Source organism: Lithobates pipiens, unplaced genomic scaffold (genome assembly GCF_037356315.1).
Source record: "Lithobates pipiens isolate NorthernLeopardFrog02 unplaced genomic scaffold, aLitPip1_a1.2 Scaffold_16, whole genome shotgun sequence".
Classification (NCBI taxonomy): domain Eukaryota; kingdom Metazoa; phylum Chordata; class Amphibia; order Anura; family Ranidae; genus Lithobates; species Lithobates pipiens.
The window spans coordinates 615,969,148-615,994,959 of record NW_027507748.1 but is presented as its reverse complement, the minus strand read 5'-3'; the positions used below and the strand labels follow the sequence as shown (position 1 = coordinate 615,994,959).

The following is a 25,812-nucleotide window of genomic DNA, read 5'->3' as shown; positions in this document are numbered from 1 at the left end:
AATTTTACTTCACCAACTTAGACTAGTGTGTTCTGATCCATCACATATAATTTAGATTTAAAAAACATTGAACTAAATGGGTAAAAAGCCAAGGGGGTGAATACTTTTGCATGGCACTGTGTATTATATTTTTATAGCTCATTGACAAAATGTTCATCTTTCTGTTACAATTCCAAACTGGCAATCTGGCAAGCCTGGCATTTGCCAAAAGAAAATGCATGTCTAAAAAAATGCTTTCAGCTTCCATGCCTGTTGAGTTTCAATCAAGATATTATTTTTTTTATCACTTTAGCAACAAAGACAATAAACACGGTTGTATTGTGAGCTGAGAGAGCCACAAGCTTAGGTTGGTGTTTGGTCTATGCCAAATGTTGTTTCTATGTTCCAGCTTGGCCCTTATCTGTGCATGTTATGCTTCTGCCACTTATGCTTCTGCCAGATGGCAACATTACTATGACAACACAGCCCTTCAGCCCCGTGTAAGCTCCAAGTCATGACTTACATAGTTCTTCTTTTTCTTCCTCCCTGACAGCTGAAGTGAGTGGAAGAAAGGTATGTGTGGACAAGCCCCATAAATGGAATTAGAATGGTCTGTACAACTACTACATCTCAATTGTATAACCTTTTAATTGGTTGCAATGGACAGTGCTTTTCTTTACCCCTTTTTTCTTAGTCTTACTGAATACCAAAATTGTAATAGTTCTTTTCACTAGACATTTGACTGGCACTGAATAGGATTATTGATAGAAAAAATCCATTTTAAGTCTGAACCTCTTATAGTAAATTATTATGTATCAGGTTATTTTCACAGGGACGGGAAAGCTCAGTCACTATATGGGATGATTAAAGGAATAATCTTTTAGAATGAATTGTAGTGACTTTCTGCCTGCGATAAAACATCTTGTAGGATTATATAGCTCATCTTTTTTAACGAGCAGCCTATAACTGAATAGGCAGCTCTTGTGTCACATATTAAAAGAGGATGACATTTTTCTAATTAAACTGTTCTTCATTTACATTCTGCTCAGTTAATGATTTCTCTTAAATGGCTTGTCCATATTAATAATACTTAACGAAAACAAGCATGATAATCATTATGTCACCATTTATTATTCTGTTTCCTCTATGCAGTGTAACATTATAAGTATACTAATTACATGTGGAAGAAAAATGTTAGGGCAGATCAGATCACAAGAACACCACCAGCAGCCTCCACCAATAGACCTGTGTGGGTGAATGACGTTCTTTACTGCAGGTGTCTTTAAAAAGCATCATTATGAAATGTTTAGATACTCCAAAATCCTGTGCCGTGCCATGCCGCTGTGACCAGCGTCATAAGTACCCAGGATCCTCAAAGCAGAGATACTGTAGAAACTACACCAGCTTTGGTGCAGATGACCCCCAGGAATAACAAGAGTACACTTGGTGGGCAAATGTTCCACCTATAACACTCATTAACCAGTTTCACTGGCCAAATGTAGTCTAGAACTTTACCAGTGACAATAAACACACATTATCTAAGTGGTCTGCATCTGGTGGCAGTCTTGAAACGCTGCTATGAATTATGACAGTTCTACTATTCCTCATAAGGGGATGAATGTTTGGCACAATGGGAGGAGCCCAGATGGCTAAAGAATTAATAGTCTGTAACACTGCAGCAAGACAGTTAATTCTTAACTGCTTCCACAGTGTGCCATATGGACTATCCTTCAAGTACATGCACACCCTTGCCAGTCACTACAAGTCCAAAGTCATTAAGTTATCTCCCAACCACATCCGTGACATTACCCAATGCATTGTTTTGGTGAAACTAACACATTTTAACTACCTTTTTCTGAGGACTTATAGGTAGACTAGTCGTATTCACGGCTGTTTTAGTCCTGAGAGTCTCAACCAGGCATAGTGCAAATAGTAGAATTCTCTCAGTAGCTCCTATATTTGGAAAGTGTCACTCTTTCAACGAGTGGAGGTCAACTAGCAGCCTATACACTAGAAGACCTGAGCAACTGACCTATGAAAATTTCTAGCAACATTTGCATAGCGCACATTAGCGTCCTTGAAATACTCAAGCAATTACAAGTGTAAGCTTGCAGTAGAATAAAATACTTTGTTTACCTGGGTGATATTCCTTTAAAGAATGTACTTTAACAGGACCAAATGAATAAACCTCAACATAAAAACTGCTGTGTCCTTGTTACTATTTAAATATTCCTATCAATGACATATGGCATCTTAGCAATGTCATATGAACACTGGCCAACACTTGGCATGGTGATGATGCTGAGGTATTTAGAATCAGCTCTTCTCTCATTGCTTGTGTTTTGGAGAAACATCTAATAATTGAGACTGTGACAAATGTGTTTAATTGGTGGCATCTGGTACTTCCCAACTCAGGAGAAAAGCTGAGCGTCACTAATGATTTCAACAGAGGAAATCAGGGAAATATTCTCTATTTTCCCTCCGGTTCTCTAGTGCAGACATGAAAGAGGTTGCTATGGAGAGATTTGTTTACCAAATCCTCCAGATCAGGTTCCTTTTCCCTGTCTGATGTTCTTACAATAAGTGTGTCAATTACCCAGGATGACATGCATTTTAAAGGATCTTCTCGAATTGTGCAAAATGCCAGATACAGCATATGAAGAAAATATTTATGTGAAATATTAGAATTCTGGTCTTGTAGCTAGAAAAGGTCTAATGAGGCTGATCTGATCTGAGAACGTACACAGGGGATCAGCTCATCTTTGTCTGCAGCTATCACCAGCAATTGGATAACTGTATATGTGTACATGTATTTCCAGACATTGCAGCTGGCCTGGATTCATTTATGCCAGTGACAGATGTACTTAAAGACAACTGTCATCAGAAAGAGGATGTGCAGGTGCATTGAAGCCATAGCAGTCCAGAATGTTCTACAGAAATGGGATTACATTTTATACATAGCATAACATGATCTGCACCAATTATCTTAAAATATATAAAGTATCTCACAAAAGTGAGTACACCCCTCACATTTCTGTAAATATTTTATTATATCTTTTCATGTGACAATACTGAAGAAATTACACTTTGCTACAATGTAAAGTAGTGAGTGTACAGCTTGTGTAACGGTATAAATGTGCTGTCCCCTCAAAATTACTCAACACACAGCCATTAATGTCTAAACCGCTGCCAACAAAAGTGAGTACACCCCTAAATCAAAATGTCCAAATTGGGCCCAATTAGCCATTTTCCCTCTCCGGTGTCATGTGACTCATTAGTGTTACAAGGTCTCAGGTGTGAATAGGGAGCAGGTGTGTTAAATTTGGTGTTATCCCTCTCACTCTCTCATACTGGTCACTTGAAGTTCAACGTGGCACCTCATGGCAAAGAACTCTCTGAGGATCTGAAAAAAAAATGTTGCTGTATATAAAAATGGCCTAGGCTATCTATAATACGATTGTCAAGACCATGAAACTGAGCTGCAGCACGGTGGCCAAGACTATACAGCAGTTTAACAGGACAGGTTTCAATCAGAACAGGCCTTACCATGGTCGACCAAAGAAGTTGAGTGCATGTGCTCAGCGTCACATCCAGGGGTTGTCTTTGGGAAATATATGTATGAGTGCTGCCAGCATTGCTGAAGAGGTTGACGGGGTGGGGGGTCAGCCTGTCAGTGCTCAGACCATACACAGCACACAGCATCAAATTGGTCTTCATGGCTGTCGTCCCAGAAGGAAGCCTCTTCTAAAGATGATGCACAAGAAAGCCTGCAGTTTGCTGAAGACAGGGCTGCATGAGTGCTACCGGTACTGGGGAGCTACAGTTCATTGAGAAAACCATGAATGCCAACATGTACTGTGACATACTGAAGCACTGCTTCAGAGACTGGGTCGCAGGGCAGTATTCCAACATGATAAGGACCCCAAACACACCTCCAAGACAATCACTATCTTGCTAAAGAAGCAGAGGGTAAAGATGATGGACTGTCCAAGCATGTCTCCAGACCTTAACCTTTTGAGCATCTGTGGGGCATCCTCAAACAGAAGGTGGAGGGGTGCAAGGTCTCTAACATCCACCAGCTCCGTGATGTCATCATAGAGGAGTGGAAGAGGACTCCAGTGGCAACCTGTGAAGCTTTGGTGAACACCGTGCCCAAAAGGGTTAAGGCAGTGGTGGAAAATAATGGTGGACACACAAAATATTGACACTTTGGGCCCAATTTGGACATTTTCACTTAGGGGTGTACTCACTTTTGTTACCAGCGGTTTAGACATTAATGGCTGTGTGTTGAGTTATTCTGAGAGGACAGCAAATTTACACTGTTATACAAGCTGTACACTCACTACTTTACATTGTAGCAAAGTGTAATTTCTTCAGTGTTGTCACATGAAAAGGTATAATAAAATATTTACAAAAACGAGATGGGGTGTACTCACTTTTGTGAGATACTGTATATATAAATCACTCAAGTATAATATAAGCTCTGTTCCTGTCTTTTAATTGTGCCCAAGCATTGTCACTGTGTCATATGAGCTTCTGACTGAGACTACAATATGCTGTTTCAACATACATTACATCGGCAAGGTCCACAGTTATCATTAAGATGTGCGTCCTGAGAAAAGCCATTCAATCATCATTAGCCCTTGTACACACGGTCGGACATTCTGACAACGAAATCCGTTGGATTTTGTCCGACGGATTTTGTCCGAAACTGTTGCATACACACGGTCGGACAAAGTTGTCGGAAAATCCGATCGTGCAGAACGTGATGGCATAATTTCGTTATGATGGGACTACATTCAGGCTAGTAGCCAATAGCTTTGGTCTATGAATTTGATCTGAGCATGCGTGGCACTTTGTCCGATCAGAAATTCTCTGCACACAATCGGACAAAGTCTGATCAGAACATGTTGTCGGAAAATTTTATAGCCCAGCTGGAAAACTTGATCCGTCGGATACTCCGACGGAAACAGTCCGATGGAGCCCACACACGGTCAGATTATCCGACAACACGGTTCTATCGGACATTGTCCATCTGAATATCCGACAGTGTGTACAAGGGCTTAGAGACAAGAAGTGGCTGCTATCAGGCAATAGGAGATGAGTAAGGCTGAGGTTCAACAGTGGATGAAAAAACACAGTTAAAAAAAAAATTGAAATTGTTTGTGCTGCACTATGTTTTAGCACATTTAAAGTCAATCAGGTGGGGTTTACACTTAACGTTGGTTTTTAAATCTCTTCTCATCGTGTGTAGTATACAAAACATGCAGTAATTATCACCTGGGCATCTAATCATTCATTTTTCAATGAAATGGTTGCTTATCCATTGATAGTCTTTATGTTTTATGAAATGGTTTTCAAACAAAGAATAATTTTAATGTAAATAATAATGCTTCTTTTTTCCGTTCTATACTGTATAAATCTCTCTGAGCTTTACAATTATTGCCAGGCGATATAAATTTGAAATTTTTACATTATTCTACAATCTGTGCCTATAAAGTCCCATCCCAAGGGGAAATTTATATTCTCATTGAATCAAGGGATGCTAGCCAACCAACAGCAGATATAGCCACCTCCAAATTTTAGATATTTATCCATTGGGTAGCAAATACCCTGTTCCTTCCCCATTCACCAAGGAGGTTATCTGCTTCAGCAATAAATTACTTACAATATCGTTATACAATTATCCATCCTATTAGTTTTATTCTGATTTGATATTATGGTGAACTTTAACCACTCCAGCCCCGGAAGATTTGGCTGCTGAATGACCAGGCCATTTTTTGCGATTCGGCACTGCGTCACTTTAACAGACAATTGCGCGGTTGTGCGACACAGCACCCAAACAAAATTTAAGTCTTTATTTTTACAGAAATAAAGCTTTATTTTGGTGGTATTTGATCGCCTCTGCGTCTGTTATTTTTTGCGCTAAAAAACAAAAAAAGAATGACAATTTTGAAAAAAACACAATATTTTGTACTTTTTGCTATAATAAATATCCCCATTTTTTTTTTTTTAAAGCAATTTTTTTCTCGGTTTAGGCCGATATGTATTCTTCTACATATTTTTGGTAAAAAAATGGCAATAAATGTATATAGATTGGTTTGAGCAAAAGTTATAGCATCTACAAAATAGGGGATAGATTTATAGCATTTTCATAATTTTTTTTATTAGTAATGGCGGTGATCTGCAATTTTATCATGACTGCGACATTATGGTGGGCACATCGGACAATTTTGACACATTTTTGGGACCATTGGCATTTATACAGCGATCAGTGCGCTAAAAATGCATTGATTACTCTAAAAATGTCACTGGCAGTGAAGGGGTTAACACTAGGGGGCGATCAAGGGATTAACTGTGTTCCCTGGGAGGTGTGTCTTTACACACACTCGCCCCTGTTCTGTGTCTCCTGCTCATGATCGCTCGTGGCTGGCAATCATTGTGACTTTCAGCCAAGATCATCAGTGCCCTTGCTGTGCAGCAGGCGTGCACCTCCGGTGGCGCACACATGCCTGCTATCCCGATCCTGCGAGCCAACATATAGCTACTACGGTTCGCAGGATCATGCCGACCTGCTGCAGTAAAATGACGGTGGCTGGTCAGCAAGCCGTTAAAGGCAAACATTGGGACACCTGCATGACTGGGTATTTGACTAATTTTGGACAAACTGAAGGTTTAGAATGTGATCTCACTTCTATTTTTTTCTGTTTGGGTAAACTCTTGGAAAAAGTCATCACTGCATACAATCTTTTGAAAATTTATATAAGAGAAGGCACAAATCCCTTTGGTCTTAGAGTCCAGATGTTTCCTACCTTTAAAACAACTGATGCTGATTTTAAGAGAGTGGGAAAAAAACGAAATAAATGCTCCAAAGAGTGGATGCTGCAATTAATAGCGGCCTATAAAAATCAAATCAATGACCTAGACAAAGATCTGGATCAAACTATTGGGCTACTACAACCTCAAGCATCATATAATGAGCAAGAAAAGTCCATGATCGATTGTCTAGACAACTTTAATAAGTGTATCCTGATAAAAGAAGGAAAAGAAAATGATGAGAGATAGGACTGCATTTAGAGAGGGCATCTAGCTATACTAGATCTAAAAGAACTGATAATCCATCCAGAGGATATGATAATGATATATCACACTCGTCCTCTAACGCTTCTCTCCCCCAACAACAATCTTCTTTCAGACATAGAGACAATGGACTATCCAAGAGACAAAATGAGAAACAACAGGGCCAATTGGCTAGGAAATCGATGCTGGAACATAACCAACTAACACAGAATCCACACACTTCTGGGTGTTCTATATCTATGGTGGCAGGTAATTCACATATGGGTGTGGTGAGTGAATTATCCTCTATCTCAGCTAGTGAAGATATGCACAAAACATATTAATACACATCATATCTATGGTGGCAGGTAATTCACATATGGGTGTGCTGAGTGAATTATCCTCTATCTCAGCTAGTGAAGATATGCACAAACATATTAATACACATCATGCTGTAGATCGAAGGGGCACCTCATCTACACCGCATGCACCCATACCCATCTTTCAAAATAATTATTTTCCAAATCGCTCAGCTCCCAATACATAAAAGGGAACAAAGCAACAAAATCACAAATACTTAGGTGTTATTGGTGATGGACACTCTGAGACTGACATTAAATGGAATCAATCTATCATCACACACACTTACGACTCACAAAGCGAAAATATTGATGAAAGGCTTGGTATTTTGTCCCAAGGACTTTGACAAATTTAATCTGGTCAAGGACCTTCATCTCTTCACATGCAAACTCTTGCTTAAAAATATGTATAACAAGAACATTGACACAACAACACAACTCAATAAAGACTAAAGTAAAGCCATTGATCAGCTCATTTCCCTTCTTGAGGAAAATTAGCAGATTTAATCGACTGTGTTGACATTGAAAAATTATCTAAATGGGGTAGCGAATCTCCCAAAGATATCCCCAAACCCAAGTCCACATTCAAAAAGAAGTCTCAGTTTCTGCCGACTAGTTCAAATTCCAATGTGGCGGCGTTCCTGAAACTCATAGCCCGAGATCTTGACAAAATATCAACTAAAACAGGACATAGAGACAATTTGACACCCAAGGAAAAAGAAGCATTCAAAGATCTGTCCAATAATTATTTCTTGGTTGTCAAACCATCCGATAAGGGTAGGAACATTGTCCTTATGAACAATAACCAACTATGTGTAAGAAAGTTCTTAAAAACAGTAATTGGTATTGCCCAATTCCATTCAGCATGTTAGACAAATTCAATACCAAAATTTATATGCACAGGACATCCTAGAATTCCAACTTTCTACACACTCCCCAAGATAAATAAGGATACTAGTGACCCACCGGGTCATCCTATTATCTCGGGAATGGCTCTATTGCCAAAAATCTTAGCCATCTAATAGATGAATACATAAGGCCCTATGTGAACCGCCTTCCATCCTACGTTAAGGATACGAACCAGTTCCTTAAAATTGTGGATGGTTTCTACATACCAGAACATGCAACCCTGGTTACCATTGAGGTGGAGGCATTGTATAGTTCAATTCCACACTCATTGGGCCTAGCTGCTATCCATCACATTTTGTTCCAGCAGGTAGAGGACAAATGGCTCTATAACAAATTCATCATTCAGTCCCTTGACTTTATTTTGAGTCACAACTTCTTTTCCTTTGCTGAATATCCAAAAGAAAGAACTCGCTGCTCCAGGTGAGACAGGAAGCCTAATGATATCACAGGTGTCAACCTCGTCTCGCCTCTGCATACGATCAACACTGAAGAAATGGCTGCACTCAAAGATCCATCAAAATTCTTATTTAATAACGAACATCCCAAGTGTTACAGACAGTTCAAATGTTAGACGAGTTTCACACACTAACAGGTGTGCTTATTCATTACCAATCTTTTCCTTTGCTGGCTACTACCTCCATGTGCAGGGAATGGTAATGGGGACATGTTGTGCCCAATCATACGCTAACCTGTACTTGGGAGAGTGGGAGCACTCCCTCATGACAGATGACCAGCTTACGATGTACACTGACCACATTACCATGTGGCCTGGGTACATCGATGATGTATTCATGATTTGGGAAGATCCTGTTGTTGCCTGCTTTTCTGGCAAGACTCAACAGGAATCAGTTCAATCTTACTTTAACTTTGTCCTACCATTTTCGTGAGGTAACGTTTTTGGATGTCACAGTTCTCTGGGGTGAGGACAGTGCCATCCAAACTCATATTTTCCAAAAACCTTCAGCGGGCAATTCCATCCTGCACACCTCTAGTTTTCATCCATGGCCTCTCATGTCCTCAATACCATTCAGTCAGTACTTACAGACTAGGTGAAGCTGTAGGGTGAAAAAAACCCATGTTGATGAGGACAAGGGCCTCATCCCCACAACCTTGGCCGGTGGTTGTGGGGGTCTGCGAGCGGAAGGCTTATCAGAATCTGGAAGCCCCCTTTAACTAGAGGACCCCCAGATCCCGGCCTCCCCCCGTGTGAAATGGTAAGGGGGTACTAAAAAATCCCTACCATTTCACCAAAAAAGTGACAAAAAAGTGTTAAAAATTACAGGAGACGGTCTTTGACAAGTGCTTTATTAAAGTCTTCTTTCCTCTTCTGGTCTTCTTCCTTCTTCCTTTCTTCATCCTTTGGTTTCTTCCTTCATCTTCTTCTTCCTCTAATCCTCTTCTTCCTCTGATCTGCTTCTTCTTGCTCCGGTGTTCTCGTCCGGCATCTTCCTCCACGGCGTCTCTTCTTCATCCTCGGGCCGCTCCACGCAATGGGAGGCTCCCGCTGTGTAACACTTCTCTTCTTCTGACAGTTCTTTTATAACGGAGGGCGGGGCCACCAGGTGACTCCCCCCCTCTGATGGGCAGGCGCCGGGCATCTGAATTACAGTGGTGGGGTTTCTTTGGAAGTGCCTGATTAGAGCTGTCGGCTCTAATAGGCATCCTGATTAGAGTCGTGGGCTCTAATAGGCTTCCAAAAGGGTAAACAGCAGGCGCAATGCTGTGCGTTCGCTGTTTACATAGTGTTGTGTTAGAGAAGTGAATACATCGCTTCCCAACACTGACCCACCTCTCAGCCAATCAGGTTGCCGGGTCTATGTTACCTGTCACCTGAAATCTCAGGCGCTGTGATTGGATGCCTACCAGGCATCCAATCATTGCAGAAGACGAGAGTAGAAGCACGGGAGAAGACATCGGGGCCTGATTTGGAGGACAACGGACATCGCCTGCCGCCATAACCCACTGCACACTAGAGACAAGGTACGTTTCGGGCATATGGCGGGCAGGGGGCACAGTGGCAGCACTTGGGGCACAGTGGCAGCACATAATGGGCACAGTGGCAGCATTTGGGGGCACAGTGGCAGCACTTAATGGGCACAGTGGCAACATTTGGGGAACAGTGTCAGCATTTAATGGGCACAGTGGCAGCATTTTAGGTACAGTGGCAGCATTTAATGGGCACAGTGGCAACATTTGGGACACAGTGGCAGCGTTCGATGGGAACAGAGGCAGCATTTGGGGCACAGTGGCAGCATTTGGGGCACAGTGGCAGCATTTAATGGGCACAGTGGCAGCATTTAATGGGCACAGTGGCAGCGTTCGATGGAAACAGTGGCAGCATTTGGAGCACAGTGTCAGCGTTTGATGGTTTTTTTTTTCTGAATTTTTCAGTTTGTTTGTGCTCCCCCAAAAATTTTGAGCACCCGCTGCCACTGCTTTTCATATGCATCCATGCAATTTTTCAACCATTTCCACCTGTTTGCTGTTCACAATAAGCTGTTTATTATGCGCTCCATACACCCCGGTTTGATCATTTTATAGTTCCATGTCTTATTCGTTTATTCGTTTCTGCTTTTTTCACAATTTTTGTTTTTCCCTTCTTTTTCTTTTCCCCTCCTCTCTTTCCTACTTATTTTTCTTTTTTCCCTTTCTTTTTTTTGGTTGGTTGGTCTGGGCGTGGCACCCTTTCATGCATTCCTGCCAAGCATGGGTCGTTCTAGCTCATGGGTCGTTTGGGTGACCCCCCGCCCCTTGGACCGTTTGGCATCTTCTTGCAGTTTTTGGGATGCATGGTATAGCTCCCCCCTCTGCCACTCCTCTTCTCCATCTAGCCCCATCCATCAATGACAGCTATCGGGAATGACGCATGCGCGTTCCGTGCGTGTGCCATTTTCTTCTATGAGGCTTGGATCCGCCATTCTTCCTCGCTCTTTAGCCCTCGCATCTTCACGTTCTTACCGCCCATGCGTGTTGGTGGGATTGTGACGCATGACGTCACTCTGCGCATGCCACCATCTTGGATGTGGGCATGGAGCGACTCTGTGCACCGCACCCCCAGGGGACCTACTGATTGGCGCTAGGAGAATCAGCCCTTGTTGACCGATTCCCCACCTGTTGCACGGGGTGGACCCATGGTCAATCTATGGCCATAAATTTAAGGAGAGATTTGATCTCCCGCTATGACGACCGATCACAGGAGCAGTTCCCACTGAACCCTTTGGAACCCTGATGCACAGGTAGGCAATATTAGCCTGGTATCCTGTCTTTTGATGGAGATATATTTCTATGGCTTCCTTTTTTAGAAACCTGGCATTTTTTGTTTTTATGTTTTCTAGGCGGCCATTTGTTTGCTGCTTGGCTGCCTTGCAGCAATAGGATTCTCTAGAGGGGTGGATTCCAACAATAACCTGGTATAATACCCTGCCTCCATATGGACTAGCCACAGATCATCAGGCTCTTTCTCCAGCCTCCTGTGTTCAGCTTTTACTGATCAGATCTCTTCTGATTCTCCTTCCTTGACACTGTAATTCCTGGCTACCTTTGGCAATCCTTGCCACGCTACTGTTGGGCTATTTGTCTTGCCGTCAGGTATGTGAGTATGTAGATAGCAATTTGATGCTCCTTTTATTTGTCCCCATGTTTTCTCAGTATCTAATGGATGTATAACGTTCGTTTTTCATTATCTTTTAGACTATTATTGTTACTAAATTGCATATCGGACTATTTCTGAAGAAGGAGTCTAATTTTCTCCATAACGTGTAGAAATCACGAATGCTAATAGTATTTACTACATACATCATATGTGCTATTCATTGTATTTGCATCTGATATTGTTTTATGTATACAAATAAATAAATAAATAAATAAATAAATAATTCAAATAAATTAGAATTTATAAGATTATTCTACAATCTGTGCCTATAAAGTACCCCCCCCCAAGGGAAATGTGTATTCTCAATTATTGCCAGGCAAAGACATGAAATATTTAGGAGTGTGTAAACTAAACCAGGAAAGACAAAGCTAAATACACAATTGAATGCATACAGTATGTGTGAATGGTATTTCGTACATAATTCAGTACAGCCAGGTAGTCACATGCTTCTCCATACCTTGAAGTGTTGAGTATTGTGGATGACTGGCAGGACCAGACTAGGACAAAATATAGGCCCGGGCATTTTAGACTGAGCAGTCCATTTTAAAAAAAATTTTCACTGTCAGTTATAGTTAAGTCTAGTTTTATCTAAAAATCTCCACAGGCAACTCTTTAAAAGCTTTACAAGTTACCAGTTTAGAGTTACCTACGTACATATTTGCATTTGCGCACAAGCCTCAGTGCCTCTCAACATTTCACACTACCCAAACCCTCCCTAAAAGCTCCCAGTCCCCACAGTCCTCAGCAACCTCCTACAGTGCCCCCAACAGTGTCCCAAACTGCCCTAAGCCCCAACAGTGCCTTCCAAGTCTCCACATTGCCTTTGCAAAATCTAGCATCCTGGAGAAACCGCTAGCCCCCTGCTAAGGATCCATCTCCACAGATCTCCTCTGAGTTTTCTCCAGAAACCTCCTCATAGCCCAGTGGTTCTCACTTCTAAAGCAGCAGCACTCACTTTACCTGCAGTCTGTGGTGTCTGTGGCTGCAGTGACGCCTGTCCCAGCATGCGGCGATGGGATTCCCTCTCCAGCTCTCCCCTTTCACGCTCAGCTGACCTATAGTCCTTGCCCCTCTGCCACGACGGCCATGCTGTGAAATGAATGGGTGGCCGGGTGGCTGCAGAGAGTCCGGGTAAGCAGCGCAGGCTAAAGGAACAGCCCAACTGCCTTTGACTTGCGGCACAGCGGCCAGTCTGGGCCTGATGGCTGAGCAGGAGCTGTGGGGGAACATTGGTAAGGGGGTCAGGGGGCCCTCTGCAGATACATGTGCAAGGTGACAGTGTTTCTTTAAAGAGTGAGACCTCACACAATCAATTTATTGAGCTAACTTCTACATAAGAGATAACAGAGAAATAGATAATTTGACATCAATTTTGTAAATTTAACTGATCTGTGTAAAAAAAAACTTTGGTGAGTCGCAATGCATAAGGTTAGCTTATCCATATTCTTTACTTTTTTGGCTAAGTTCATTGATTCACTATAAATCAATAGTGGGATTGTCTAATTGCTGTTAATATTTTAGATGTCCATACTATACAAGAATAAACTCACACCAACTTTATATGGCTGGACTGTTAAAAAATTAGTTTGCACAGTGTACTGTACATGTAGGGTATTGTATTGAGCATGGATGAATGTGCATACCCAGAAGTTTAAGTACCAATCAGCATATTCGATTCCACGTAAACTTAGCTAGGTAGAGGGCACTCCATTCAATTTAAAATGCATACATGCTCAGAGAAGGAGACCATGAGCTGAGCATGCACGTAATTCGAACAGCCCCGAGCAGCCACTACTAAGCTAAGCTGAAGTCAGGAAAGGATGCACTGTGCATGGCCTGGATCGGTTGCTAGGGGATGCAATGTTTCGATAATTAGACCATCATTCAAAGAGTGTAATGAGGGGCCAGCAGTTTTTCTGAAGAGGATCTCCAAAAAGTTTCATCTGTAAGGGGAGGACATTCATAATGCCCAACAGGAGGCGCTATTGTATGTACTATTCACTAGATATGGAACTGAATAGTGGGAATTTCTACAAAAATCTTCCTGAAGGTGAACTTACACTAAGTTATTAAGGATGCAAGCTTTCAGGATGCCTTAGTTTACTTCCTCAGGCATTATACAATTCTAAAAATAGTTCTCAAACCTACATATTTAAACACAGGGTTACAAAGAGGAGGAGGAAGGAAATATATTTAAAATTTTATACTGTTACTATTTTTACAGTTCAGGGGTAAAGGCTGTTGTAGATGTCACAGTTTAGTTGTGCAAGTTATTCAGCTCAAGAAAAGTATGGATTTTAGAACAATTTTCAGAATTTTATAAAGCTTGAAGAGGCATCTCAAAAGCTTGCATTTTTAATAAGATATGTTTTCTAATAAAGGGTATCATTTAAACTCCAAGCTTTCTGTATGAATTGAAGGCTATCATGGTACAATACTCCACTACTTTCTTATATTTCAAATTCAAAGATATGTGCCACATATAATGTCTGTTAGATTTTGCTTCTCATTTCTCTTTGATTGTATTTTCATTTTTTTATTCCTAAGCGCCTTTTCTATTATCTCCTAAGCTCAGCAACTGCTGGAAATGGATCTCCACAATGGCTGATTGTGGCAGGCATGGGTGATTTTGGAGTCCTAGCTCCTTTGTCTTTTACTTAGCAGGGAATAAAACATAAACATTACAAATTTTACAGAGAACAAAGTTGTTTGTTTACCACTACAACATGGCTGAAATATTATTTAATAAAGTTCTTGATTCATTAGCAATGGGATATAAAATAGAGTTAAGCCTTCTTTGAAATACAGTAGAGTAAAATAATAGGAGCATACAAGGCAGCAATAAAGGGAACAGACTGCCCTTTTATGGGTTATCATAAACATTTAATGAGAACTATAAAATTAACTTTATAGTTTGCATTTATATCTTACTGGTAATACCCTCTAAGGGGAGGATATATTTGCAATGGCAGCAGCATTGAAAGGGTTATTCCATAGTAAACTAAATTTGGATCCCATTTGGAGGCACCAGCCAGTAGAAGGACAAAACAATCTACCCCTGCACCTATTTTTCCATATTATAAAAGATCTTCCATGTCACATCTCCCCTGTAGTGTCACCCGCATCACCCCTGTAGTGTCCTGTGTCCCAGTAAAACCAGAGACTCCATGCCGCTTATTAGCAGCAAGTTTGGAATTTTTACAATTGTAACATTAGAATAGGCTTTTCAGCAATAGGGATGGCCGAACGGTTCGCGGCGAATTTTGGCTGTTCGCGGTCCGTCTGATCGGCGGACTATTGCAGCTGTTCGCCCGGCGGACTTCCGTGTTTACTGTGTAAAAGAACTTTGACCTATGATGACACATCCTTCATGTGGTACAGGACAGCCAATTGAGACATTACAGCACATGGACACTTGGACATTCCCCCTAACTTATAAATAGACCTGATCCGGCGGCCATTTTACATTCTTTATTCTGTCACTATAGGGAGAGGTTGCTGTGTGGAGCAGGGAGAGACTGCAGTGACCCAAATCGCTATCTATTAGGTCCACAAAAGTTCTTTTAAGGACTGGTATGGTATAGTTGTTAGGTGTAGTTCAGGATATAGTTTTGAGGCACTGCTATTCAAGTCATTGTTGCAGCAGCCTGTCTTTTGTCAGTGTAGAGAGGGACAGGATGCTGTGTGCAGCAGGGACAGTCAGTTTAATCATTAGCTGTTACTATTAGGTCCACAAAAGTCCTTTTCAGGACTGGTATGGTAAAGTAGTACAGGATATAGTTTTGAGTGCTATTCAAGTTATTGTTGCAGCAGCCTGTGTTTTGTCAGTTTAAATAGGGACAGACAGGAAGCTGTGTGTGGCAGTGAGGGACAGTCAGTTTAATCAGTAGCTGTTAATATTAGGTCCACAAAGGTTCTTTTCAGGACTGGTATGGTAATAGGGTTGTACACGTATAATATTCTTTCTTCCAAATATAGAAAGAATATTATACTTGACTGCTGCCCTTCTGCTGCAGTAGTCCTTTATCAGTATAGGGACTGAGGTACAGTCTGCTAATCATTCACAACCTACTAGTTCCACAAAGGTCCTTATAAGGACTGGTAAGGTATAGGGTACTACAGTACATAGGGTTGAGTGAGGTACAGTCTGCTATTCCTTAAGGACTGGTATAGGTGCACAATATATAGGGTTGAGGTGCACTACTGCTGACTGCTGCCCTATACTGCAGCAGTCCTTTATCAGTATAGGGACTGAGGTACAGTCTGCTAATCATTCACAACCTACTAGTTCCACAAAGGTCCTTATAAGGACTGGTAAGGTATAGGGTACTACAGTACATAGGGTTGATTGAGGTACAGTCTGCTATTCCTTAAGGACTGGTATAGGTCCACAATATATAGGGTTGAGGTGCACTACTGCTGACTGCTGCCCTTCTGCTGCAGCAGTCCTTTATCAGTATAGGGACTGAGGTACAGTCTGCTAATCATTCACAACCTACTAGTTCCACAAAGGTCCTTATAAGGACTGGTAAGGTATAGGGTACTACAGTACATAGGGTTGAGTGAGGTACAGTCTGCTATTCCTTAAGGACTGGTATAGGTCCACAATATATAGGGTTGAGTTGCACTACTGCTGACTGCTGCCCTATTCTGCAGCAGTCCTTTATCAGTATAGGGACTGAGGTACAGTCTGCTAATCATTCACAACCTACTAGTTCCACAAAGGTCCTTATAAGGACTGGTAAGGTATAGGGTACTACAGTACATAGGGTTGAGTGAGGTACAGTCTGCTATTCCTTAAGGACTGGTATAGGTCCACAATATATAGGGTTGAGTTGCACTACTGCTGACTGCTGCCCTATTCTGCAGCAGTCCTTTATCAGTATAGGGACTGAGGTACAGTCTGCTAATCATTCACAACCTACTAGTTCCACAAAGGTCCTTATAAGGACTGGTAAGGTATAGGGTACTACAGTACATAGGGTTGAGTGAGGTACAGTCTGCTATTCCTTAAGGACTGGTATAGGTCCACAATATATAGGGTTGAGGTGCACTACTGCTGACTGCTGCCCTTCTGCTGCAGCAGTCCTTTATCAGTATAGGGACTGAGGTACAGTCTGCTAATCATTCACAACCTACTAGTTCCACAAAGGTCCTTATAAGGACTGGTAAGGTATAGGGTACTACAGTACATAGGGTTGAGTGAGGTACAGTCTGCTATTCCTTAAGGACTGGTATAGGTCCACAATATATAGGGTTGAGGTGCACTACTGCTGACTGCTGCCCTTCTGCTGCAGCAGTCCTTTATCAGTATAGGGACTGAGGTACAGTCTGCTAATCATTCACAACCTACTAGTTCCACAAAGGTCCTTATAAGGACTGGTAAGGTATAGGGTACTACAGTACATAGGGTTGAGTGAGGTACAGTCTGCTATTCCTTAAGGACTGGTATAGGTCCACAATATATAGGGTTGAGGTGCATTACCGTGTAGATTTGGTTTTACCGCCACAGATTGCATGCAGGCCTGGCTCTTCTTCTCCTCCTCCTCCTACTCCATCCTCCTCCCTCTCCTTCTCGGCTGACTCCTCCTTTTCCGCTGCTAGCGTCTCTTCCGCTGCGCCGCCCCAACCTCCCCAGAACCTATTCGACATGCCAGGTGAGACGTTGCCATGCCGTGCTGCGTCTGTTGTGCCTGGAAGCCAAGAGCCACACTGGCCCGGCACTCCTTTCAGCTTTGCGTTCACAGGCAGATCAGTGGCTAACACCGCTCAATTTGACAGTTGGTAAAGTGGTGTGTGACAACGATGCCAATCTGCTTAGCGCATTGAAACAGGGCAAAATTACGCACGTGCTATGCATGGCACACGTCTTAAACTTGGTCGTGCAGTGATTCGTTGTCAAATACCCTGGGGTCCAGGACATTTTGCGTCAGGCAAGGAAAATCTCGTCCCATTTCAGAAGATCTTACACAGTCATGGCTCGCCTTGCTGACATTCAGCGGCGACACAATCTGCCGGTCAGACGTCTTATTTGTGATTGCCCGACGCGATGGAACTCAACCTTCTATATGCTTGATAGGCTGCTCCAGCAGAAACGTGCAGTTAACGTCTACCTGTATGAACTCTGCGGCAGAACAGGTTCTGGGGAGCTGGGTTTTTTTTCACCGCGCCAGTGGCTGCTCATGCGCGACGCATGCAGACTTCTGCGGCCATTTGAGGAGATCACCAAACTTGTCAGTTGCAGCCATGGCGCCATCAGTGACATGGTACCTTATGCCTTCTTTATGGAGTATGCATTGCGTCATGTCATTGACCAAGCTGTGGAGGAGCAGGAGCGGGAAGATGAGGAAGTCGCAATGCTGGATGAATTCCCAGGGGGGGCTACTCTATCTGAGACAAGTGAACAACAGGAGTCTGAAGAGGAGTCAGAGGAGGATGGTGCCGGGGCGGATGAGGAGGAGCAAGAAGAGCATGCTTTAAACCTTTCTGGGATCCCTGTTGTTGTGCGTGGATGGGGAGAGGAGAATGAAGAGTACGACATTATCCTGGATGATGAGCAGGAGCCAGGCCACCACACTGCTTCCAGTTTAGTGCAAATGGGGGGCCTTCATGCTCCAGTGTTTTAACAGGGACCCCCATATAAAAAGCATAAGGGTCAAGGACCAGTACTGGGTGGCAACGTACTTAGACCCCTGGTACAAACACAAAATGGAGGAATGTTACCGCCGTCACAGAGGGCTGTCAGAATGGAGCACTTCCAGGCCTTGCTTCGAGAAATGCTGCATTCCGCTTTTGCGTGCGCTGGCAGAGGAGCAATTCCCACTCCCAGAGAAGGAGTTGCGGGTACCAATCCAACAGCGCCTGCAAGAAGAGGCCGGTTTGAAGATGTGTTGGTGACTTCGGATATGAGGCCATTCTTTCAGCCGACCCATCGACAGGTGTCATCCGGATCCAGCATCAGGGAACGCCTAGACCGTCAGGTGTCCGACTACATTGGGTTAACGGCCGATGAGGAGTGATGAACCCCTGGACTACTGGGTGGGCAGGCTTGACCTCTGGCCAGAGCTTGCCAAATTTGCAATCGAACTGTTGGCTTGCCCCTCGTCCAGTGTACTGTCCGAAAGGACGTTCAGCGCAGCAGGGGGGATCGTGACCGATAAGCGTACTCGCCTAGCTCACGACAGTGTTAACTACCTCACATTTCTAAAAATGAATGAGGCATGGATCTCAGAGGAATTCAACACATGTGACCAGTAGACCATGTATATGTCTATAAACAATTTTTTTAATCGAGCACACAGACCTTCTTTCTTCATTTGGCTCACTTCCTTGTCCAAAAAAAGCACACCGTACTATATGCCCGTACCCTCCTGTTTGAAGAGGTTGAGCGGTGTCATATTTCTACTGGGGCTGCTTATTATGAGGGGCTCCCACCATCCCTGTGCTGTGCTGACTTCCTCCTGGGGCTGTACCTCTGCTGTGCATATTATGAGGGGCTCCCACCATCCCTGTGCTATGCTCATTATGAGGGGCTCCCACCATCCCTGTGCTGTGCTGACTTCCTCCTGGGGCTGCTTATTATGAGGGGCTCCCACCATCCCTGTGCTATGCTGACATCCTCCTGGGGCTGCTTATTATGAGGGGCTCCCACCATCCCTGTGCTATGCTGACATCCTCCTGGGGCTGCTTATTATGAGGGGCTCCCACCATCCCTGTGCTGTGCTGACTTCCTCCTGGGGCTGCTTATTATGAGGGGCTCCCACCATCCCTGTGCTGTGCTGACATCCTCCTGGGGCTGCTTATTATGAGGGGCTCCCACCATCCCTGTGCTGTGCTAACATCCTCCTGGGGCTGCTTATTATGAGGGGCTCCCACCATCCCTGTGCTATGCTGACATCCTCCTGGGGCTGCTTATTATGAGGGGCTCCCACCATCCCTGTGCTGTGCTGACTTCCTCCCGGGGCTGTACCTCTGCTGTGCATATTATGAGGGGCTCCCACCATCCCTGTGCTGTGCTGACTTCCTCCTGGGGCTGCTTATTATGAGGGGCTCCCACCATCCCTGTGCTATGCTGACATACTCCTGGGGCTGCTTATTATGAGGGGCTCCCACCATCCCTGTGCTATGCTCATTATGAGGGTCTCCCACCATCCCTGTGCTATGCTGACTTCCTCCTGGGGCTGCTTACGGTGCAGGTGTCAGTGCTGTATATCACGGTGCTGGTGTCAGTGCTGTATATCACGGTGCTGGTGTGAGTGCTTTATGTCACGCTGCTGATGTCAGTGCTCTCTATCACAGTGCTGGTGTCAGTGCTGTATATCACGGTGCTGGTTTGAGTGCTTTATGTCACGCTGCTGATGTCAGTGCTCTCTATCACGGTGCTGGTGTCAGATCACTCTATCATGGTGCAGGTGTCATTGCTGTATGTCACGCTGCTGATGTCAGTGCTCTCTATCACAGTGCTGGTGTCAGTGCTGTATATCACGATGCTGGTGTCAGTGCTTTATGTCACGCTGCTGATGTCAGTGCTCTCTATCACGGTGCTGGTGTCAGATCACTCTATCACGGTGCAGGTGTCATTGCTGTATGTCACGCTGCTGATGTCAGTGCTCTCTATCACTGTGCTGGTGTCAGATCACTCTATCACGGTGCAGGTGTCATTGCTGTATGTCATGCTGCTGGTGATCATCTTCTGCACCCTCTTCTTTGCCTACCCTGACCTTCCCTCTCCTCCATTGCCTTCATGCACTCCACAGTCCTGAATTGTCACAATTTCACATATAAAAAAAGAATGCTTGTAGTTGTCGATCCCAGATACACCTCATACATGTGTTATGTCATTGGCCATGTAATGGGATTATGTTTGCACAGCTAGTAATTATTTTGTGGCTGCAAATTTGACCTGTAGGTTTGCTAAGTTCGCCTCCCATTGAAGTCAATGGGGCCCACCGCGAACGTTATGGTTCGCGAACTATCGGCCGCGTTTGCGAAACGTCCCGTCGGAAGTTCGTCCATCACTAGTGGCAGGCGCGTTTCGGTGAAACGCCTTGTTCACAGCACACAACGTGTTGTACTAAGGTTATACTTCCCATCCTCCTTCTGTCACCTGTTGATATTTCGTGATTGATCATTAGCTGTTTAATGTGTTACTAATTGAAGGAGGGGTAGAAACCATCTTCTGTTTTTTTATTATTTATATATATATATATATATATATATATATATATATATATATATATATATATACACATTTTTAATTCATCTAATGTTGCCTGAATAGTCTCAGCCAAGGCAAAGAACATAGAACCTACAAGGTAAATGACCACTGAACACCAATGATGGGGCACCTTTTACCAATGACATGAGATGAGGTCACCATTTCTTCCACTGATCAGTGATGCAGGGGCATATATTACTCCAACTGACACAGGCATTTTCTTTACTCCTACTGACTACTGACGCAAGGGCATTTATTACTTCCATGGACACAGATGCATTACTTACTTCCAGAGACCACTGACATGGGGCATTTATTATTTTGCCTGCCCAGTGATATAGGGGCGTTTTTTTTTAACTAATCACCGACACCGTGGCATTTTCACTCCCATTAGATTTTTTTTTACTCCTACTGGATACAGTCCAGTCCTCAAACACATAACTTACCAACTTAGAACCTGAGAAACAGGGACACCTTGGGACAGATAATGTGTTGTAGACTACACTGCAACAAGCAACTGTTGATATGAACACTTTGGTCAGGGCTACTGTATGTAATACACAGCATAGCACATATATAGGGGTCAAGTCTGTCTACAACAGACAAAAGGGTACATTTATTAAAAAATTGCTTTGTCAATGTCTATGCCAGGGGTGCCCAACCAGTGGCCTGAGGGCCACATATGGCCCTTGGAGCCCTCTGATGTGGCCCGTGACCTCCTGCTCTGGGATAGCGGGTTGGTAAGCCCAGATTGTGGGTTGCCAACCCGCCATCCCAGAGCATCAGCGTTGAGAATAAATCCACTGGTAGAGCTTCTGTTAAAAAAAAAAAAAAACACTGGTAGAGGAAGCAAGTGGCTGCAGAGCCTCATAAGCCAAATGCTTCCTGTATAGCGCCACCTCCTATCACAGGTGGAGTGATACCAAATGCGATCTGCCTGGGACAACAGCCGGCGATACCTGGATGGAAAACTGTTATTAAAGTTAAGTTTATTACTTAAATCACAGTGTATATATGTGCATATCTGTTCTGTGGTGGTTACTGGGCTGCTTTTAAACTGATCTGAAGGTGGGCAGAACACCTACGGGTTACCTGCACTGAGGCATAGACTTCTATTATTACCTGCAAGTTTAGTGCGCTTTCAGAAAGTGCACCACACCTCCAGGATATAATAGAAGTCTATGGCAAAGTACAGCTAACCTGCAGGAAAGCCACAGGTGCACTTGTCTGCACCCTCTGTGTGGGTAAACCACAGCGCATCAGTGTGAAAACAGCCTTAGGCCCTATTGACACCATCGGTCTGACCCTCCGTTCACCTCTATCGAGCTGCAGATGTAAACATACTTCTGGCCATTTACACCCTACCTACCTCCAATCCGATTCGCCCCCTTCTATCTGGGCAGATGGGATCTAAGGGCCCATAGAGTAGAGTGGGTTGTATCCGCGTCTGCTCTGCATAGGCAGAGTGGACATGGAACTGTCATCCTTCTGCTCCACTCATTGTGGCCCACGACCAGTTACCAAGTTGCTTAAATGGCCCTCACTCTTCAAAAGTTTGAGCACCCCTGGTCTATGCAGTCACATAAAAGTCACAAATAGTATGTGTATTGTTTGTAATATATGTGAAAAGTTTCTTTGTTACCTTTCACAGGGCAAATGTAAATATAAAAAATTTGATCCTAATTGAAAAACGCTTTAAAAATATTCAACCACAAAAGTTAAGGAACACTCAACCAATAGAGAACATATTGTAACACTATAGCCTAAAAACATTCAACCAGAAGAGGAAATAATATGAGGGAGACCTCTGCACTGTATAAAAAGCATATAAAGATTCCTGCGCTCAACACCATCGATGTAAGGAATCAGTTACTGCAGAGAGCGAACTGCTTTACAGAGCTGATACAATGTTGCAGAGACAGAACTCTCTTGTTTACCTTGGGAGATCTTTTTCTCATCTGTGAAGGGTTTCAGTCCGGTAAACTTATCAAACAACCTGTTAAAAAGAAAAAAAGTTGTCAAACAAAGACATTCCATCTCTGCAGCATGGAATATTTGAAGGTACATGGATGCTATTAGTATAAACCATTTGCTGATTAAATAGGAATCTCACTAGACTGGCAGTGAGAGCTCCTTGCCACGATTCCCGTCTTCTCACCCTTGCCAAAATTAATGCAATACATAACAATCCCAATTGTCTCTCTACAACTTTCCTGAAATCAATATGAAACACAGGACTTAGAAAGTGGCTGCTGCATTGCAAGGCTGTTTACTAAGGCATATTGCTTCAAAGCAGATTAATATGTAGCCCAGTGGCTAGCACTGCTATCAGTTTGATTTCCACCAAAGACCCAATCTGCCTAAAGATTGTACATTTTACATGGGATTCTTCCTTGGCTGTAGCATGTTTATGTACATTTATGTTTCATGGATATTACTTTGCAAAGAAAATTCTAATGTTAAAGAACATTAAAGGGCAAAATAGCTGTTTTTTTTAAGATATTGGTAGAGTGAGTTCTTTTGCTGTCTACATACCCCTGGGGAAATTTACTCTTCCTATATGTCTCGAAATATTGTTATTAGGAAAGTAATAGATAGGAAATCCAAAATTTTACAGGGTGATATGGGAAAATCATCCAACTGTGGCACTTGTTTTTGGTAAAAACTGTCTCACAGGGGATTTCCTTTTGAAGATATTTACTCTCACTCCTAGTTATAGCTACAGAGTAGGAAATGGAGGCGCATAGGACACAGACACCAATGAAAAAAAATCTGACACATTTTAACCATTGCCTACTTTCTGAGAATTTAAAAATACAAAGTTTTTCCTTTGGAAACACAGTAAAGCCCCATACACACTACCAGATTTTCTGATGATTTTTGTCTTTAGCTTTACTAAAACTAGTGCAAGGGCCTGTCTGATTGCATACAAATTTAAACTCCTGAGGTTTGAACTTCTACCATATGGTTAAAAATCAGCAGATAATCTGATATTGTGTATGGGGTTTAGGAGTTCCCTTTACATGTGTTAAGGAATGAAAACCTATTATGTTAACTGACATAAGTATAAAACAATTGGCTCTTTTCTTCCGTTTACATTTTTGAAGATGGTAATTTATATTACCCAGTTTATCCTATTATATTTTCTATAGAAGCTCGAATTGCACATTCATCATCTTGTGTCGCTGACATGGAGAAAATAAGCAATTCTGTCTTCTAAGCCATTCCTGCTTGTAGCTATGCTTTTGCTTTGTACGCCTATGCAAATATATTGAAAAATCCTCTAACAACATGTTACATTGATATGTACATGAACATTTTGTCAGACATGAGTGGAGATGAATAATGAATTAAGCAAATACAATTCAAAATGTATGCCAGGTATGCAGTATATTAAACAATGTGTGCTGGTAAAAAAAAAATGTTAGCCCTGATACCACAGATTTCATTGAAAACCGTGCAGAGAACAATGATCTGCAATTACTAAGAGAATCCTATTAATTCTTGTTCTGCCTGGTATTGGCAGTACAACCAATCCCAATCTGATTTTAGTTTTTTGCTCTGGTCATCCAATTGGCTCAAGAGTGCTAATGAAACATAGCAGTTGACTTATAAAGAGCAAGGAAATTACTGACCCTAAATCAGGAAAACTGATAGAATAGAACAAATATTTGGGAAGAAAAAGCAAAAAAAAGGTGAAATGCTGAAATGCCTAACAAAACTGTATTTGCCTTTATTTAATAAGGATTTCTTATACTTAAAAGAGAAGTATAAGATTTGTTTTTTAGGATCATACTTACCTAGCTGGATGCAGCATTGGTCCAATGTTACATCTAGGGATGAGCTTCGAGTTCGAGTCGAACTCATGTTCTACTCGAACATTGCCTGTTCGCCTGTTCAGCGAACAGTGAACAATTTGGGCTGTTCGCAGCAAATTCGAAAAGCCGGAACACCCTATACAAGTCTATGGGAGAAATCTAAAGTGCTCATTTTAAAGGGTAATATGCAGGTTACTGTCCTAAAAAGTGTTTGGGGACCTGGGTCCTGCCCCAGGGGACATGGATCAATGCAAAAAAAAGTTTTAAAAACGGCTGTTTTTTCAGGAGCAGTGATTTTAATAATGATTAAAGTGAAACAATAAAAGTGTAATATTCCTTTAAATGTGGTACCTGGGGGGTATCTATAGTATGCCTGTGAAGGGGCGCATGTTTCCCGTGCTTAGAACTGTCGCTGCACAAAGTGTCATTTGTGCAGGAAAAAAAGTCTTTTAAAATCACTTGCGGCTAAATTGTCGGGTCTCCGTAATACAGAGAACACTCAATGAGTGTTCTCTGTATTAGCCGACAATTCATTCATTCATTGATTAAAAAAAAAAAAAAAAAGCGTGGGGGTTCCCCTAAATTCAATCAAAAGGCCCTTCAGGTCTGACATGGATATTAAGGGGAACAACTACTTTAAGGTGAAAAACCATGAGGGTTTACAACCACTTTAATCACTAGTGAATCATTCTAGTGTTATTCCCCACTGTAGTTTTGCCAGGCTTTACCAAGAAAATAAAAATTAGAGGGTGCAACCAGCGCAAAAATATATATAAAGAAATAATAAATTATAAAACAACCTCCCCTTGTAAGCAAGCT

At 42.6% G+C, this 25,812-nt stretch overlaps 1 protein-coding gene across 1 annotated transcript in view; it reads right to left on the bottom strand.

Moving 5' to 3' along the window:
- Positions 1 to 25,812, bottom strand: part of MTUS2 (microtubule associated scaffold protein 2) — a 1,194,608-nt gene that overhangs the window by 949,840 nt on the left and 218,956 nt on the right. The window contains exon 3 of the mRNA XM_077484081.1: positions 23,113 to 23,171. The gene's annotated coding sequence lies outside the window, so the exon portion shown is untranslated. The remainder of the gene's footprint in view (positions 1 to 23,112; positions 23,172 to 25,812) is intronic.